Raw genomic sequence first — 17,888 nt, forward strand, 5'->3', positions numbered from 1 at the left:
CTGAAATTTTTAAATCAGTCAATAGGATGAGAGCTACTGAAATCCTATTGGCTGATTTGAACAGCCAATAGGATTTCAGTAGCTCTCATCCTATTTGGTGATTTAAAATTTTCAGCCAATAGGAATGCAAGGTACCTAAATGGGGTATCTTGCATTCAATATTCAGTATACGGCGGCGACCGCATGAAGAGGATTCTTCATGCTGGTCCTGCTCCACAGTGGCCGGTCCTGCTCTGTGATCAACTCCGCCAGGGCCGGACTGGGGAATCAGACCAGTCCTGGAAATTTGTATAGACCGGCCCCGCCCCCTCTGAGTCAGCCCCGCCCCTTCATCTTAGCCTCACCCCCTCCGACGCAGCACCCCCTCCGGCTCAGACTCGGCCACCTTCGGCCCAATCTCCCCAACAATGTAAAGACACACTCCCTCTGCTATGTTAAAGCATATGCAGTGAGCAATAGTTAATAGTTCTCATATTTGTGCAATATCTGATATATATATATATATATATATATATATATATATATATATATATACCCTCGGCATCCACACAATTATATTGCAAGACAACCTCCTGCACCCACAAAATTAGAGATACACCCCAAGTACCCCCACAAATATAACCCCCACACTCCCCTGTATTAGATACACACAAATACAAAAAGTATTAGAACTATATACCAACCCTACTGTGTACATCAGGGATGCTCAGGTACTGAGGCTGTGTATTAAGTAACCCTACGCTATTAGAGCTGATGCCCAGGCATACTCCAGTATCAGCGACTGTAATTAATGCATCTCCCTGGTATTAGAAAAAATAACCCACTAATACTCTTTATGAAACCTGTATCGCAGGAATCACTTCTATATTAGAGCATCACTTCTGTATTAGAGCTCAGAGCTGTAATCATCACAACATCTCAGTATCAGGGTAATCATGCCACAGAAATCTCTCTAGTATTAACGCGGTACCTCAGTATATCAGGCATAATCCAATATTAGATCTGTAGCCGCAGCTATAACCCCAGTATCAGACCCACGCCTCAGGTGGTACTCACGTGTGTTGTTGCATGAAGCTGAATCCGTGGGTCCCACTGAGCAGGATGAGGCAGGCCGGTGTGTATGAGGCACAGAGCAGGGAGAAGCGGGCGGAGAGCCATCCTGAGGACGCAGCCGGAGCCAGGGAAAAGAGCCAAGCACCGCCGGGGACAGAGTCAGTGTCTCTGCATTTGGCTCAGAGAAGGCGCAATCCACATAGGTCCGCTCCGCCCCCTGACTTTCACACTTGCACTTCCTAATGCCATTGCCTATTGGAGATGGAGGCGGAGAGGTGGCAGCCCCTGCGACCGCATTTGCACTCTCTAGCTGAGCTGCTTGAGCCTACTAACTTTCTTGCCTATGTGGCAGCTGAATCCGGCCCTGTGCAGCTGCCAGCCCACCGGGATTTTTGCCGGTATCCCGGCAGCCCAATCCGGACCTGAACTCCGCTCCAGATGAAGATAGAAGATGTCCCTGCGCTGGATGAAGTTGGAGCCGACTGGAAGAAGACCTTCACCGCTGGACTAGTGGAACTGTGAGTACCTATTTCGGGGTTAGACTTAGGTTTTTTTTATTTTTTTGGGTGGTATTTTTTTTAGATTAGGTATTTTTTTATTTTTTAATGGGCAGCAAAAGTTAATGGGCAGCAAATAGTTTTTGCTCACAATGTAGATCAAAAAGTCTCTAGTCTCTTTATCTACAGGTAAAATAATGATAGGTGGTGATATTAGGTAGTTGAAGGAGGTGGTCATCGTAACTGCAGCTTTAGGTGGGACATATGACCTTTAGTAACATCTATGTTTTTGAGATTAACAAACTGTAAGTAATGGAAGGGATCGAGGTTTTCCAGTTTCTGGCAATTAGTAGACCTTGCGCTATTAAGTCCAATCTGTAAAACAAGTGTTTTGAGTTTACAAGAGATTTTTGGCATGTCATTTAGTAATGCAATATCAAGAGTGAGTTTGAAATTGTCACCTAATATTGACTGAAAATGGTATTCTACAAATTTCCATAGGGGTTGTACTTTGTTACAGTACCACCACATATGTGGTAAACTGCCACACTCTCCACATCCTCTCCAGCACATTTGGGATGTATTTGGATAAATGGTACTCAATCTCACTGGGGTAAGGTACCACCTGAGAAGTAGCTTATAATTTAATTCTAAAATTTTTGTAGAGGAGGAAGATTTCCTTATTGATCGGAAGATTCTGCCCCAAGAGCTTTTTCTGTCTGTTTAGCTAAATTCGTGTTCCATTTTACCACATATGAAGGAAGGTTTGTGTTCAGATTGGCTAAAAGGAGTTTACGGGAGTTGGACAAGGGGCTTTGTATTATAGTTCACAGGTTGCATAAATGTTCAAATGTTCTGAGTTGTCTAAGAAGGTAACCTCTAAATGGAGACGTGTGAATAAAGTGATGTAACTGATGTTCTAAGTATTTTTAAATAGATATTCCTATATGTATCTGTATATATCTATACCTATATATCATCATCTATCTATCTATCTATCTATCTATCTATCTATCTATATATATATATATATATATATATGTAGAAATATATATTTGTTTAAAAAAAAATCAGATATATGTGTAGAAATATTAAATTATGTTAAGAACATTGGAATATGAATTATTCATATTTTGATTTTGGGTTAGCGCAAATGCGAAAATGTGATTGTGTTTACGCAATTGTTGGTTGTTAGTTTATTTCCACTTTTATTTCTCTATTAACTTCTATGGGGGACTATGTAAATGGACATGCGATATTTGATGTTCAGATTTTGCGCTAGTCGGGTTACCGCTTGTGCAAAATACGTTTTTTTTTAACTTGTAATATGAGCGCAACCTGACTAGTGCAAAAACGCTTAACTCTAGCTTAACGATTGTGAAAAACGATCGCTTAACGATTGTGAAAATTGTGAAATATTGTGCAATATACTGCGCCACTTGTAATCTAACCCTGTATATTGTATTTATTAATTTAAAGGGACATGAAACCCAAACATTTACTTTTGTGATTCAGACAGATCATACAATGTTAAAAAAAGTCTCTAATTTACCATCATCATCAAAATTTGCTTTGTTCCCATGGTATTCTTTGTTGAAGAGATATCTAGGCAGGGGTCTGTAGCACTACATGACAGAAAATAGTGCTGCCATCTAGTGCTGCTGTGAATGGATAACATCCTTGCAAAACTGCTGCCATATAGTGTTCCAGACACATGCATGCCCCTGAGCTTACATCCCTGCTTTTTCAACAAAAGATACCAAGAGAATGAAGACAATTTGATAATAGAAGTAAATTAGAAAGTTGTTTAAAATGGTATGCTCTATCTGAATAATGAAAGTAAAGTTTTGGATTGCATGTACCTTTAACCTCTTAACGACCAAGGACGTGCCAGTCCTACAAAAAAAGTCAGTTAATAACCAAGGACGTGCCTGTCGCATCCTCTGGAGTTTCAAGCGGTGGAAGTGATAGTGTTCGCTTCCAGCAGCTTCTAAGCTATTGCAGTGATTCCTCGATATTGAGGTATCATTGCAATATCCTTTTTTTTACCCACTGATGCAGGGAGAGCCACTCTGTGGCCCTCTCTGCATCGGCCAGCGATGGTGCCGATCATTGTTGGTTGGGGCCTATAGCAGGGAGGTGGGTGGGTGGCCCATCGCTGGAGGGAGTCCTGGATCCTGTGCCTGAGTGTGCGGGAGCGCACGGGGGGCGGGGCGCGCTATTAAATGCTATAGTGACAGTCTCTGGGAAGGAGGGAAAGGGAGGGGGGAATAAGGCATAATCAGTGTTGGGAAAGGGATCTGGGAGTTGGGTAGGGTACTGAGGGTGGGCAGCTACACTACAGAAAAATGGGGCATTTATAAAAAAAAAAGGCCACATTTTTAACAAACTGCCAGTACCCAATATGGCGGCATATAGGTAGAGGGGGGGAGGTTTAGAGAACTGTTTGGAGGGGTCAGGGAGGTTAGGGGTTAAGGGGGGATCCAACATTGGAAAATAAATATAAAAAAAAAAGCCTTTTATTTTAGTGCTGCCAGTACTTAAGATGGCGGTGACAACTGTGAGGTGGGGGAGGGAAGAGAGCTGTTTGAGAGGGGTCAGGGAGGGATCAGTGGATGGGATGTGTCAGGTGGGGGGCTGATCTCTAAACTAAATCTAAAATTAACCCTACAGGATACCTAATTAACCCCTTTACTGCTGGGCATTATACAAGTGTCAGCAGCATTTAGCGACCTTCTTATTACCAAAAAGTAATGCCAAAGCCATAAATGTCTGCTATTTCTGAACAAAGGAGATCCCAGAGAAGCATTTATAACCATTTGTGCCATAAACTGCACAATCTATTTGTAAATATTTTCAGTGAGAAACCTAAAGTTAGTAAAAAAGTGAACGATTTTTTTTTTTTTTTGATCGCATTTGGCGGTGAAATAGTGGCATGAAATATACCAAAGTGGGCGTAGACCAATACTTTGGGTTGTCTTTTAAAAAATATATATACTGTACACATGTCAAGGGATATTCAGGGATTCCTAAAAGATATTAGTGTTCCAATGTAACTATCGCTAATTTTGAAAAAAAAAAATGTTTTGGAAATAGCAAAGTGCTACTTGTACTTATTGCCCTATAACTTGCAAAAAAAGCAAAGAACATGTAAACATTGAGTATTTCTAAACTCAGGACAAAATTTAGAATTAATTTAGCAAGGGTGTTTTTTGGTGGTTGTAGATGTGTAACAGATTTTGGGGCTCAAAGTTAGAAAAAGGGTTTTTTTTCAATTTTTTTCATCATATTTTATAAAAAAAAATCATAGTAAATTATATGATATGATGAAAAAAAATTGTATCTTTAGAAAGTACATTCAATGGCAAGAAAAACTGTATATAATATGTGTGGGTACAGTAAATGAGTAAGAGGAAAATTCTGCTAAACACTAACACTGCAGAAATGTAAAAGTAGCCCTGGTCCTTAACGGTAAGAAAATTAAAAAATGGTCTGGTCACTAAGGGGTTAAAGATGAACTTATGTAAAATGAAATGTTTGTCTTGATAAAAGAATGTATTAATTAGACAAGAGGATAGTATGTGCACAATTGTTGCTTCACATTCTGCAGAACACATATACTATATCTATAGTAAATATTTTTTTTCTCAGAGGAGGAAAAATCTAGCAGAAAATGAAGGACACATGGTAACGGGACTCATCGAAGGTCACAATGATTTATGAATATGAACTATTTCAAAAACAGGGAAAACCCAGTAACTTGCACAAACGTCATGTGACTTGAGTGAACTCAAAGCCATTCACCACATCATCTGCCAGGCACCAATGTATTAATAGAACATTATTTTATGTTTTTTTGACTAGGCAGAGGTCAGACTGAAAGCAGAGTCCTAAACCACCATGGGTTCTCACTTAGGGACATTGTAAGCTAAATAATGTACATTCATAACTTACAACCCCAAATCCGAATAAGTTGGGACAGCATGAAAAATGCAAAAAAAAAGTCATTTGAAAACACATTATTTGATGTTTTTCTTTGTGAATTTAATGTATTTTTTGAAAATATACACTCATTTTAAATCTGTTGACTGCAACACATTCCAAAAAAGTTGGGACAGGGGCAATTTAGGACTTATAGCCATGTGACAAGTTGAAATAAGAAGGTGATGTCTAACAGGTGAGGCAATCAGGTAATCATAGTATATAAGGAACCTCCAAAAAAGGCCTAGTCTTTCAAGAGCATGGATGGGTCGAGGCCAACAGATGCGTCAGCGAATAATCCAACAGTTTGAGAACAACATTCCGCAAAGACAAATCGGTAGGATTTTGAGCATGTCACCTTCTACATTGTACAATATAATTAAAAGATTCAAGAAATCCGGTCAAATCTCGGTGCGTAAACCCTTTACATTAAATATGAGCTCTACCCGATGCGCACAAAAAGCTTAATTCTAGCGGAGTTAATGCATGAGCGGAAGTGTTAAATACCGCTCCACTTGTAATCTGGCCCATTGTTGTTTTTCTAGTTCTCAAAACTGTGAATTTGTGTCTGCAGAAATAACATGTCCCTTCTTCACAGCAAAAATTATATAAAATAAACATACAGGGGCCGATTTATCAAATGCCGGACGAACATGATTCGATGTAGCATATCATGTCTGCCCGGCATCGCTAAATGCAGACAGCATATGCTGTCGGCATTTAACATTGCACAAGCATTTCTGGTGAAATGATTGTGCAATGCCGACCCCTGCTCATTCGCGGCCAATCGGCAGCTTGCAGGGGGGGGGTCAATCATCCCGATCATATCTGAACGGGGTGATTGCTGTCCGCCACGTCAGAGGTGGCAGATGAGTTAAGGCGCAGCTGTCTTACGACCGCTGTTTCTTAAAGGGACAGTAAAGTCAAAACTAAACTTTCATGATTCAGATAGGGCATGCAATTTTAAACAACTTTCCAATTTACTTTTATCATCAAATTTGCTTTGTTCCCTTGGGGGTATTTTTGAAAAGGTAAACCTAGCTAGGCTCAAACTGGTTTCTAAACCGTTGAAAACCCCCTCTTAGCTCAGAGCATTTTGAAGGTTTTTCACAGTTAGACAGTACTAGTTCATGTGTGTCATATAGATAACATTGTGCTTACTCCCGTGAAGTTATTTAGGAGTCTTCACTGATTGACTACACTGCATGTCTGTCAAAAGCACTTAGATAAGGAGGCTGTCTGCAGAGGCTTAGATACAAGGTAATCACAGAGGTAAAAAAGTATATTAATATAACTGTGCAAAAATGGGGAATGGTTAATAAAGGGATTATCTATCTTTTTAAATAAGAACAATTTTGGTGTTTACTGTCCCTTTAAGTTTCCGGCGAGCCAGAAACTTCGGGGGTAGATTGCAGCATCCGCAGCTTAATAAATCTACCCCACGGAGTTGAAAAATAGACCTTAAAGGGACATAATCATGAAAGAAACCCTTTGGGTTTCAGATAGAGCAACAATGTTCATATTTCATATTTACGTCGACTATTAAATTGGATGAAACAGTGACAAGAAGCTAGCTCACAGTAGTGCTTCTGAGCCTACCTATGTATGCTTTTCAACAATGGATACCAAGAGTACTAAGTAAGTATTTAAGAGAAGTAAATTGGAAAATAGTTAAAAATTGCATGTTCTTTCTAAATCATAAAAGTTTAATATTGACTTTACTGTCCCTTTTTATTATTATCGGTTATTTGTAGAGCGCCAACAGATTCCGCAGGGCTTTAATACCAATTCTCCCCTGCAAATCTATGTACACAGAATCAACCCATAGAAGCTCACTGAACAGAAGATTGATTGGAGTGGAATAGATCTGATCAAGGCCCTAAGTGTGAGGAGGGAGAGGAAAGCATTAACAAGAAATATAATATTATTGTTTTAGTTAAATAAAACTATTTAAATAATCGTATTAAAAGTACATTCCAGTGCTTTTTAAAATTAATTATTTAATGTTAATATTGCTTTAAAACATGCAACTTTGCAATATAGTGTATTTAAAAGAATTGTTTCCTTTTTAAGGTATTTAGTTTTTTTTAAAAAAAACCTTTTTCCCACTGCCTCCCCCCCCCCCCCCCATTTACCTTAGACAATGCTCTGGATCATATTTATATATATGACCATGAATGCGCATTGTTAACAAGCAGCATTAGCGAGCATTGACTGCGCATGCACAGTGCATTTGTGACGTCATACAAAACCGCTTATCTGTGTTCCCCTTTGTAAGTTTGCCAGCTTGCTGCTTCATATTGGGAAAGTGTTTTAGAAGTTCCCAAACAAGGATATCTGGAAATATCACCTCTAAATGTACACGCTGCAAAAAAAAATACACGGCTGATGAAAATTCTGAAGATCTGAACCAGATCAACAAACACTCTCCAGAGCTCTATAGTGATTAAGTGATAACCTGACCGCCAAGCAGCTAGTAAAATCAAGTAAAAGGGTAATTTCACAATTATATACCTATATATTGTTTTATATTTCAATTATCCTTTCACTGGTGGCTAAGTGTTCGGTTACCACTCGATTGCTGTAGAGCTGATCAGTTTCAGTTCATCAGCCGTGAATGTATAATTTGAAGTATTTGTAAAAACAGGAAATATCGAAAAAAAAATACTATTTTTAAAAATATATATGTATATATACCTGTATGATAAAACATACCTAACATACAAAAAAAAAGCCAGGACGATTTTGCAGCTGCAAAAAAAAAAAAAAGCAGCCTTTTGATGAAGATCAGACACCTCCCTACCACTTACTGGTATATAACTCTAGTAAAATGAACAAACAATAGCAAATGAGGAAGAGCTTACGTGCACTCTGGCTAACAGTGACTAATTTACATACTAAAAATGATTGGACAACGTCAGCAGCCTACACAATACTGAAAACAAGTTTTCTCATGACGGGCATTTTTTTAAACTTGTGAGGACTTCCAAAAGGCATTTTGTGTGAGTGGAAACAATATATTAAGTTTCCCTAATTTATTTAATATATATCTCTTTAAAAACAGATGTGCGAGTTCTTCGCAATACATAAATAAAAAATTTAAGTGGAATGTCCCTTAAAAGGAAAGTCTAGTCAAAATGAAACTTTCATGAATCAGATAGAGAATGAAATTTTAAGCAACTTTCTAATTTACTCCTATTATCAAATGTTCTTTTTTTACTTGGTATCTTTATTTGAGAAAGCAAGAATGTAAGCTTATGAGTCGGCCCATTTTTGGTTCAGCACCGGGGTAGTGCTTGCTAATTGATGGCTACATTTAGACAACAATCAGAAAGTGCTACCCAGGTGCTAAACCAAAAATGGTCCAGCTCCTAAGCTTACATTCTTGCTTTTCCAAATAAAGATACCAAGAAAACGAAGAAAAATTGATAATAGGAGTAAATTAGAAAGTTACTTAAAATTGCATGCTCTATCTGAATCATAAACGTTTAACCCCTTAACGACCGAGGACGTGAAGGGTACGTCCTCAAAAAAAAGGCAGTTAACGCCTGAGGACGTACCCTGCACGTCCTCGGTGTGGAAAGCAGGTGGAAGCGATCCTGCTCGCTTCCAGCTGCTTTCCGGTTATTGCAGTGATGCCTCGATATCGAGGCATCCTGCAATAACCATTTTTAGCCATCCGATGCAGAGTGAGCCACTCTGTGGCCCTCTCTGCACCGGACATTAACGGCTAAGTTCGTTGGTGGGTGGGAGCCGGTGTGGGAGGCGGGTGGCGGCCATCGATGGCCTTTGTGATGCGGAGGGGGCGGGATCGGAGGCGGGGACGACCGGGGGGGCGCGCACGGACACGCGTGCATGGGGAGGCCGGGCGGGGCGCGTGCACGGGGAGGGAGCGGGTGGGAACCACTACGCTACAGAATATTTTTACCTAGAAGTGGGGATCAAGGGGGGGATTTTATTTTATTTGGTGATCGGTTTGGCTGGGGGGATATTGGACTGTGGGGGGGAAGCTACACTACAGAAACAAATAAAAAAAAATAAAAAAAAAAACATTTTTATTTGCAAACTGGGTACTGGCAGACAGCTGCCAGTACCCAAGATGGCCCCCAATAAGGCAGAGGGGGAGGGTTAGGGAGCTATTTTGGGGGGATCAGGGAGATTGGGGGCTAAGGGGGGATCAGGGAGATTGGGGGCTAAGGGGGGATCCTACATAGCAGCATATGCCAGTACTTAAGATGGCGGGGACAATTGTGGGGTGGGGGAGGGAAGAGAGCTGTTTGGGATGGATCAGGGGGTGGGATGTGTCAGGTGGGAGTCTGATCTCTACACTAAAGCTAAAATTAACCCTGCAAGCTCCTTACAAACTACCTAATTAACCCCTTCACTGCTGGCCATAATACACATGTGATGCGCAGCAGCATTTAGCGGCCTTCTAATTACCAAAAAGCAACGCCAAAGCCATATATGTCTGCTATTTCTGAACAAAGGGGATCCCAGAGAAGCATTTACAACCATTTGTGCCATAATTACACAAGTTGTTTGTAAATAATTTTAGTGAGAAACCTAAAGTTTGAAAAAGTGAACAATTTTTTTTTATTTGATTGCTTTTGGCGGTGAAATGGTGGCATGAAATATACCAAAATGGGCCTAGATCAATACTTGGGGTTGTCTACTACACTACACTAGAGCTAAAATTAACCATAGAAGCTCCCTACATGCTCCCTAATTAACCCATTCACTGCTGGGCATAATACACGTGTGGTGCGCAGTGGCATTTAGCAGCCTTCTAATTACCAAAAAGCAAAGCCAAAGCCATATATGTCTGCTATTTATGAACAAAGGGGATCTCAGAGAAGCATTTACAACCATTTATGCCATAATTTCATGAGTTGTTTGTAAATAATTTCAGTGAGAAACCTAAAGTTTGTGAAAAAATTTGTGAAAAAGTGAAAAAAAAATTTTATTTGATCGCATTTGGCGGTGAAATGGTGGCATGAAATATACCAAAATGGGCCTAGATCAATACTTTGGGATGTCTTCTAAAAAAAAATATATACATGTCAATGGATATTCAGAGATTCCTGAAAGATATTAGTGTCCCAATGTAACTAGCGCTAATTTTGAAAAAAAGTGGTTTGGAAATGGCAAAGTGCTACTTGTATTTATTGCCCTATAACTTGCAAAAAAAGTACATAACATGTAAACATTTGGTATTTCTAAACTCAGGACAAAATTTAGAAACTATTTAGCATGGGTGTTTTTTGGTGGTTGTAGATGTGTAACAGATTTTGGGGGTCAAAGTTAGAAAAAGTGTTTTTTTTTTGTTTTTTTTCATCATATTTTGTATTTTTTTATAGCAAATTATAAGATATGATGAAAATAATTGTAGATTTTGAAAGTGCATTTAATGGCGAGAAAAACGGTATATAATATGTGTGGGTACAGTAAATGAGTAAGAGGAAAATTACAGCTAAACCCAAACACCGCAAAAATGTAAAAATAGCCTTGGTCCCAAACGGACAGAAAATGGAAAAGTGCTGTGGTCATTAAGGGGTTAATTTTGACTAGATACAAAGGTATTGAATAATACAATGTTAGATGCATTTGTTTCGATATATGAAATAAAATTCAAAGTGATAAATAATATAATAGTAAGTGCTGAGATTGCACAAATGTATATATATTCCTGAAATATATAAAGTGATCAACCGGAGATGCTAATAACTCTAGCAGTAATTATATATTCCAAGATGTGCAAAATAAGATGTAAGGGCAAAATTCATACATCTATGACTATTGACTAGTCATTTGTAGCCATTAGCTGTAGGAAAATAGTTGTGACAGTGATTTAAAAGTGATTATCTAATGTTCCAACAAACATATAAAGGACATAAAAAGATCACATCATAAAATCATATAGAATAAATCATATATATTCACTATACTTGTGAGTACTAATGTCCATTGGAGCTCCCATAAAACATGTACCAGATAAGTCCTTCATATATCTTTAAAGAACATAAAGCTGTGAGAGACCGGCAATTTGACATGCAACTTATCTGAATATGTCGACCAGTTTTAAAAAAAAACCGTAATGGGTTTACAATCTTACATTAAAGATACACTAGACCTGATCTCTAAACTATCTAAGATCAAGAAATCTAAGATCAAGATCGGGGAGATTCTAGTTTTGAGCCTGCCAGAAGCTATAACTTTCCCCATTTCCTATTTAATAATGTTGACTTTAAAAAGCGGCTTGTTGCTATATGGCACGAATATGCTATACAAAATAATTCTTACTGCCATAAAAAGGAGGTATTTGGGGAAACGGCCAAATAAAAAAATACACCATTAGATTGAAGAAAAAATATTATGCCAAGGAAGCCGAGTTATCAAACTATCTCAACAAAAAATATAATGCGTATTGCTATATTAAGGCTAAACAGGAATGTGAAATCATTAACATGCAGAAAATGTCAATTCAGGAGCTTAGATCCAGAGCTAAATTCTATAGATACGGCAATAAGATAGGGAAGCTTTTAGCTAAATGTGTTAAAACTCAGGAGCCCTATAAATGTATAAAGGATATCATTAAAGATAGAACTAGGTTAAAGGGATAGTAAACCCAAAAAATATTTTTAACTCATGAAAAACTTCTTAAAATAATAAATACATTTGCAATTGGTACCTTTGTAAAGTTTTCCTTCCATTTTTTGTAATTTCAATTGGAAACTTAGTACTGCGCCAAACCCATTTTTTAACCATTATATGGGGCCTGTTACGATGTTCTACCTAGGTAGAAACATCATGGCAGCCCGCATGCGCATTACAACTATTTTATTAGCAACGCATGCGCAGACTCGCCCCCCAGTCTCCAGCAGTTTACTGACAGGAGCACAAGTTCTTTCAAGCAGGCACGGGCTAATCAGGTATTATAGTCACATCACAGATTTTGTTCACAGGATCTTATGATTTGCACTATGTGACTCTCTTGATGCCGGGAGATGAGAATCTCATCTCCCGGCATCAAGAGAGTCACAGAGTGCAAATCATAAGCATCGCTTAGAGGGGCAGCCTCACACTTGCAAATGAGAGATTTAGGAGAGCAGCGTGTATACTAGTATTCTTCCCTGCCTGTGATGAAGTCCATCTGTGTTTAAGACGTTAAATACGGCAGTGAGTTTGAGAGCTATGTTTATTTAACTGTCGGGCTCATCTCCCCCCTCCCTCTGGCTGTTTTTGCTTGATTAGTGACAGTGAGAGCCCCGTTTCCACATGAAAGCAAAAACAGCCAGAGGGAGGGGGGAGATGAGCCCGACAGTTAAATAAACATAGCTCTCAAACTCACTGCCGTATTTAACGTCTTAAACACAGATGGACTTCATCACAGGCAGGGAAGAATACTAGTATACACGCTGCTCTCCTTAGTGCAGGGTTTAAGTGTAGGACAGAAGCAGCTTGTAAAGTCTTGCACAGCTCTCATCATAAACTTGCATCGTGAAGTGTGGAGTTCCTGTTTATATTGTTCCCTGTCTCCTCTTACTTGCCGGTTTTCAACCAATAGGATCAATAAGCTTTAAACAGCTGTGCTTTAATGTCAGTACTGCGCATGCGATGCTGACAATCTAATATTTAAATTAAGGGGCACAGCAGCTTTGCCATTGGTTGGGGGGCGGATGCTGGATAATATGAGCCATGCCTCATTTCATGGGCAAAAATATAAAAAGAGAGAGAGATGCACTCAGCTGAGACAGAACAAAAGCTAGAAAAACTTCCGTGCCTGTTCATTTTTGGGTGCCACTCAGGGTGCATACTCTTTTAGCACGCTATGCCCCTTCACAGAGAAAAAATATCCTGTAGCATATCAGTCTGACCCTGCCCAATGACAGTCCAGCGCCGAAATACCAGGCAATTCTTCTCTGAACAAGAGAAAACAACAACCCCAGACGATCGTTTCGGCCTTTTGTGGGCCTCGTCAGTGAGGTGCAGTCGCATCCCTCTAAGAGCATGTGTGCAAGGAGTCCACGTCTGGTTTCCCCTTTTACTCTTAGGGAGACCCAAGAGCAATTTGCATAAATATAAAAAGAGAGAGAGATGCACTCAGCTGAGACAGAACAAAAGCTAGAAAAACTTCCGTGCCTGTTCATTTTTGGGTGCCACTCAGGGTGCATACTCTTTTAGCACGCTATGCCCCTTCACAGAGAAAAAATATCCTGTAGCATATCAGTCTGACCCTGCCCAATGACAGTCCAGCGCCGAAATACCAGGCAATTCTTCTCTGAACAAGAGAAAACAACAACCCCAGACGATCGTTTCGGCCTTTTGTGGGCCTCGTCAGTGAGGTGCAGTCGCATCCCTCTAAGAGCATGTGTGCAAGGAGTCCACGTCTGGTTTCCCCTTTTACTCTTAGGGAGACCCAAGAGCAATTTGCATAAATATAAAAAGAGAGAGAGATGCACTCAGCTGAGACAGAACAAAAGCTAGAAAAACTTCCGTGCCTGTTCATTTTTGGGTGCCACTCAGGGTGCATACTCTTTTAGCACGCTATGCCCCTTCACAGAGAAAAAATATCCTGTAGCATATCAGTCTGACCCTGCCCAATGACAGTCCAGCGCCGAAATACCAGGCAATTCTTCTCTGAACAAGAGAAAACAACAACCCCAGACGATCGTTTCGGCCTTTTGTGGGCCTCGTCAGTGAGGTGCAGTCGCATCCCTCTAAGAGCATGTGTGCAAGGAGTCCACGTCTGGTTTCCCCTTTTACTCTTAGGGAGACCCAAGAGCAATTTGCATAAATATAAAAAGAGAGAGAGATGCACTCAGCTGAGACAGAACAAAAGCTAGAAAAACTTCCGTGCCTGTTCATTTTTGGGTGCCACTCAGGGTGCATACTCTTTTAGCACGCTATGCCCCTTCACAGAGAAAAAATATCCTGTAGCATATCAGTCTGACCCTGCCCAATGACAGTCCAGCGCCGAAATACCAGGCAATTCTTCTCTGAACAAGAGAAAACAACAACCCCAGACGATCGTTTCGGCCTTTTGTGGGCCTCGTCAGTGAGGTGCAGTCGCATCCCTCTAAGAGCATGTGTGCAAGGAGTCCACGTCTGGTTTCCCCTTTTACTCTTAGGGAGACCCAAGAGCAATTTGCATAAATATAAAAAGAGAGAGAGATGCACTCAGCTGAGACAGAACAAAAGCTAGAAAAACTTCCGTGCCTGTTCATTTTTGGGTGCCACTCAGGGTGCATACTCTTTTAGCACGCTATGCCCCTTCACAGAGAAAAAATATCCTGTAGCATATCAGTCTGACCCTGCCCAATGACAGTCCAGCGCCGAAATACCAGGCAATTCTTCTCTGAACAAGAGAAAACAACAACCCCAGACGATCGTTTCGGCCTTTTGTGGGCCTCGTCAGTGAGGTGCAGTCGCATCCCTCTAAGAGCATGTGTGCAAGGAGTCCACGTCTGGTTTCCCCTTTTACTCTTAGGGAGACCCAAGAGCAATTTGCATAAATATAAAAAGAGAGAGAGATGCACTCAGCTGAGACAGAACAAAAGCTAGAAAAACTTCCGTGCCTGTTCATTTTTGGGTGCCACTCAGGGTGCATACTCTTTTAGCACGCTATGCCCCTTCACAGAGAAAAAATATCCTGTAGCATATCAGTCTGACCCTGCCCAATGACAGTCCAGCGCCGAAATACCAGGCAATTCTTCTCTGAACAAGAGAAAACAACAACCCCAGACGATCGTTTCGGCCTTTTGTGGGCCTCGTCAGTGAGGTGCAGTCGCATCCCTCTAAGAGCATGTGTGCAAGGAGTCCACGTCTGGTTTCCCCTTTTACTCTTAGGGAGACCCAAGAGCAATTTGCATAAATATAAAAAGAGAGAGAGATGCACTCAGCTGAGACAGAACAAAAGCTAGAAAAACTTCCGTGCCTGTTCATTTTTGGGTGCCACTCAGGGTGCATACTCTTTTAGCACGCTATGCCCCTTCACAGAGAAAAAATATCCTGTAGCATATCAGTCTGACCCTGCCCAATGACAGTCCAGCGCCGAAATACCAGGCAATTCTTCTCTGAACAAGAGAAAACAACAACCCCAGACGATCGTTTCGGCCTTTTGTGGGCCTCGTCAGTGAGGTGCAGTCGCATCCCTCTAAGAGCATGTGTGCAAGGAGTCCACGTCTGGTTTCCCCTTTTACTCTTAGGGAGACCCAAGAGCAATTTGCATAAATATAAAAAGAGAGAGAGATGCACTCAGCTGAGACAGAACAAAAGCTAGAAAAATGCCCTTAGAGAGATGCGACTGCACCTCACTGACGAGGCCCACAGAAGGCCGAAACGATCGTCTGGGGTTGTTGTTTCTCTTGTTCAGAGAAGAATTGCCTGGTATTTCGGCGCTGGACTGTCATTGGGCAGGGTCAGACTGATATGCTACAGGATATTTTTTCTCTGTGAAGGGGCATAGTGTGCTAAAAGAGTATGCACCCTGAGTGACACACTATAATAAAATGAACAGGCACGGAAGTTTTTCCAGCTTTTGTTCTGTCTCAGCTGAGTGCGTCTCTCTCTCTCTTTTTATTTATGCAAATTGCTCTTGGGTCTCCCTAAGAGTAAAAGGGGAAACCAGACGTGGACTCCTTGCACACATGCCCTTAGAGAGATGCGACTGCACCTCACTGACGAGGCCCACAGAAGGCTGAAACGATCGTCTGGGGTTGTTGTTTCTCTTGTTCAGAGAAGAATTGCCTGGTATTTCGGCGCTGGACTGTCATTGGGCAGGGTCAGACTGATATGCTACAGGATATTTTTTCTCTGTGAAGGGGCATAGTGTGCTAAAAGAGTATGCACCCTGAGTGACACACTATAATAAAATGAACAGGCACGGAAGTTTTTCCAGCTTTTGTTCTGTCTCCAGCTGAGTGCGTCTCTCTCTCTCTTTTCATTTCATGGGCAGTCATTACCGCACATTTTATGACAAATTATCCTTTAAAATTAAGGTATGTAAAAGCTTAATTTAATGTAAAAACTATTTTAAATGATCCCAGAGACAGAACTTTTTTTCACTTTCTGCGATGAGATTTTCTTTGTGAAATTTTTTCTGCAGGTAATTTTTAAATTAAATTGTAAATTTGTCATTTACACTAAAGCACCAGATCCATTGCAATGTGTTGGTTAACTGGATAATAAAGCAATATTTTAAGTTTTATAATCTAGTGCAGTAGTTGAAAATTGCATTGCATATTAGCTACAGACAAAAAAAAGGAATTGTAAAATGTTTCTTGAATTAATTTGTTTCCTTTTCTCTTAGTTTAACAGAAATGTAGTAATAAAAAGGTGCATTGCTCATACAAACATCTTACATTCAGAAAAAAACAGCTTGCAGACTGTGAAAAGCTAGGGAACAAGCTTGCAAAAATCTCAGAGCCAGACAACAATTAATGCACTGCTGTTTTGCAGCACTACTGCATATTTGATTGATGTCTTCAAACAGTACTTTGCTCTGGATGCACTGTGTTAAGGAAAACTTATACAATGCAGCCAGAGAACAGCTCTGTTTTAAAAGAACAGCCTAATGTGGAGCAGCGCTGAAAAGTGCTAACAGCTCCTGTTCTTTCTGCAGACATGCTGCATTTTCTGTGATGACATCTCAGATCACTCTATGTTCTGCCTTGGGGTAAATGATTACATTTATAATAGTTATTATAATAATATATTTTAATTATGTTCACATGGAAATCAATTTCTAACCCTTTAACTAATATTGAATCAATTCAGAATTTTTTAAATACTTTAAACATTTGTATTCTGCTCCACAAATAAATAATCAAAATAAAAGCAAGTTTTGGCAGAGAATTTTGTTGCCTAAGCTGTCCATGGAAGCGCTTGACTCAATTATGTGAGACCATTTATTCTTTACTATTAGGCAATTTGGGTTCAAAGACCAATTTTTTAATTGTATTAGGTCCATATATGCGAACGCTTCTTCTACTTTATTCATAAATAGCTCGCTTACAGATTATTTTCCTATGGCTAAGGTAACGCGCCAAGACTGTCCAATCTCTCAACTTCTTTTTAACTTGGCCATTGAAACTTTGGCCATAATCCTTAGGAAAATATTAAAGGGGATCTCTCTTGGAGATAAGCGTCTCAAGTTACTACTATATGCAGATGATTTGCTGTTATTCCTTAATAATACACAAATAGAGATACCTATGATCTTAGACTTAGTATCAGCTGGTATAAGTTAAAGTATTCTCCTCTATTCTCGAAAATTAAACTAGATTTGATGAAGTGGGCTAATTTACCTCTTTCAATTTCTGCAAAAGTCAATTTAATTAAGATGATTGTATTACCTAA

This window comes from Bombina bombina, chromosome 7, assembly GCF_027579735.1.
Source record: "Bombina bombina isolate aBomBom1 chromosome 7, aBomBom1.pri, whole genome shotgun sequence".
Classification (NCBI taxonomy): Eukaryota; Metazoa; Chordata; class Amphibia; order Anura; family Bombinatoridae; genus Bombina; species Bombina bombina.